The sequence below is a fragment of the Lygodium microphyllum genome, chromosome 5 (assembly GCF_053477565.2).
Source record: "Lygodium microphyllum isolate KBCC chromosome 5, Lygodium_microphyllum_v1.1.10, whole genome shotgun sequence".
Classification (NCBI taxonomy): Eukaryota; Viridiplantae; Streptophyta; class Polypodiopsida; order Schizaeales; family Lygodiaceae; genus Lygodium; species Lygodium microphyllum.
In genome coordinates this window covers 97,084,471-97,087,292 of record NC_141139.1, presented here as the reverse complement: position 1 = coordinate 97,087,292, position 2,822 = coordinate 97,084,471, and positions in this window count along the sequence as shown.

The following is a 2,822-nucleotide window of genomic DNA, read 5'->3' as shown; positions in this document are numbered from 1 at the left end:
AGGGAGGAGGCTTTGTCATCTTCATCACGCCTTTAGCTTCGTCGTTGTTGTTGCAGCCTTCTCTACTTCTTCGTTCCTTATTTTTGGCTTATGGTTTCGTCTGCAGGCTTCTGCACTATCACCTCCCACGTTCACGTTATCAGCTAATTGTCATCGTTGTTACCAATATTGTCGTCGTCCGAACTTCTCCACAAATCTTGGATATGCGAGGGCCTCACATGATCTGTGTCCTCCTCACCCCCATCAGCTTCTTCTTTCGCTTCCCTTTGACTCTACACCCTGCATAGCCTTTGTGGAGCTTAGCCAGTGACCTCCTTCTTCTGCTTTCATCCTCGCGCTCAGCTTCCCCTTTCTGTCTTTGGCATGATGATCAGCAAGTCTTCAGTTGAGCACCATTGATGGATTCTAGTCCCCCTCCTCTTCCTTCCGCATTGTTTTCCTTTTTAAACCAATTACACCCTTCTTAATAGCGCTTCCTTCACACTCCCTCGTTAAAAAGTTTGTAGCTTTTCTTAAGGAAAAGCTTGAGGAAAGCAATGTAATATGACATCAATGTTGACTCCTTATATACTCTGTCTTTAACTGCATGTCGGTTCTTTCCCCTTAGATCTCTATCTTGCCAGCGTCGCTTTATGTGAAAAATATTTAAAAAAACTTTGGTTAGGCAAATAACAACCATAATGACTAACCACAATGTCTCTTACAAGGATATTCTCTTTAGTATTCCGAACAAGGTCACCTCTTGTGTTGAAATTGGGAGTATATATGTGCGATTAGAATCAAAGCATATTCAATGGCATTTCCCTTTGTTTTTCTTTCTTTTGTTTTTCAACTATCACAATTCAGTATCCTCAATGCTATCTTCGAAAAATGACAGAATCTTACAAGGGAAAAGTTGTTGTTTAAAAAAATGGAAGAACTTTATGTGACCTCATTTTTGTAATGAATACTAAATCTATCCTTAAAATTTTGTTAGACCCATGATCAATGCTTTTATCAATATCTCAACCTCCCCTTTCACAATAGGAAGTAGACTTGAATGAAGCATTGTTATGCTTCTCTTCAACAACTCATCAATCAACAAGATACAATCATAAAGCATAACACTGCAATAGTGATGGTCTGAATTCAATGTATAAAACTTTGCACGATTGTTTGTGCAAACATTATATCCATTATTGAGGCTATAGAGACATTTTTAGTCATTTCCTTGAGGTCAAATCCCATGTTCCTCAATGCCCTTGAGTCTTCAAGATGGAATATTTTGTATGAGCCTATTTTTCCATGCATTATGCCCTATTGAAAATATGATTTGGAAAAGAATTTCGTGCTAAAACACTCATGCAGGTTGCAAATTAAAATCCATGCTATGCAATCAATCGAGCGATGATCCACAAAAAAATATGAATGCATTGAAGAATTTGTGCCTAGCCTATCTATATGTGCTCGTGCGTCATATAGATGCAAACACAAAAGATACACACAACGGGAAATAAATCCCTACTAACACTGACTTAGGAGTCCAAAAAACTTGGCAGAAAATTCCACCCTTAAGTTTGCAGTGGTAGATGTGCAACATCACGACATCCACCCCCTCCAAACCTGCACATCCTCCGAATGGGCCACAACTACCCATCCTCATCACTGCCAAGATTGATGGTCAATGCAATCCCTTCATGTTCTGCAAAAGCATATTCAATGTCCACATCTTCATCTTCATCATCTCTTGGCTCAAGTCCATCATAAATCGCATCATCCAACTCCTGGAATTCATAGATTTCATCATCTCTTCTCTTGAATAGTTTGATTCTCTTCCATGCAATCGGAATCTGCAAGGCCGTTCCATCAAGTTATGCTAAGGAATATGTAGCATTGTCATGGACATGCTACACTAAATAGGGCCCAAACCATCGTCTGGAACCATTGCAAATAGCACTATACTCGTTGTCTAGACTGCTTTCATAGACCAACACCCAATCTCCCTCTTTTATATCTTTAGGCCTCAATCTGTGTGTGCTATCAAAGTGGTCTTTATTGCGAGTTTTGGCCTCTTTGAGCTTTTGAATTGCTCTCTGAATATCTTCAAGTCTTCTCTCCAATTGACGAATAGGAAGAGCCAAAAGATCTCCCCTAGTCATCTCTTCTTGTTGCCATGGTAAAGCACTCCAAGTAAGTGTGCAAGTCTCTATAGGCATGACTGGCTTCTGTCCATACATTAACCTATGGCATATAACGTATAGTCACACTGTGAGTTGTGCGATCAGCCCATAAGGCATAAGGCAACAACCTAGGCCACTCTCGAACCCATCCACCGCATGCTTTGGTCAAGGCTTTCACAATTGGTGGAAGGCCTCTTTCTCTCTTCCCGTTGCCTTCTGGATTATATGCCAAATTCAAAGCAAGTTTAATGCCAAGGCGGGACAAAACTCTCATCAGCATCCAACTCATCTCTATCTGCAGTAACTTTCCCAATACATCCATACCTACAAAAAAATCCTCCAAAAGAAACTTACTAACCACTGATGTAGATTTTGTTCGTAATGCTCTTCCTTCCACTTGATTTGTGAGATCTTCTCGTGCCAAAGCAATATAGTGCATGTGCCATAAACAAGTAGGCATGGTCATTAAATCAAGAACCCATTTGTAATGAATACATGGCGGGTAGGTAGGATGAAGCTCATCTATATGCCTTATTGAAGAGAACAACTAACAACCAAAGCATGTCTCAACAAACTGCGAGATATCTTTATACATTCCTTTCCACCAATAACGCTCTTTGATCTTCTCATAGGTCGCCCAAATAGCTCGATACCCAAAGACTT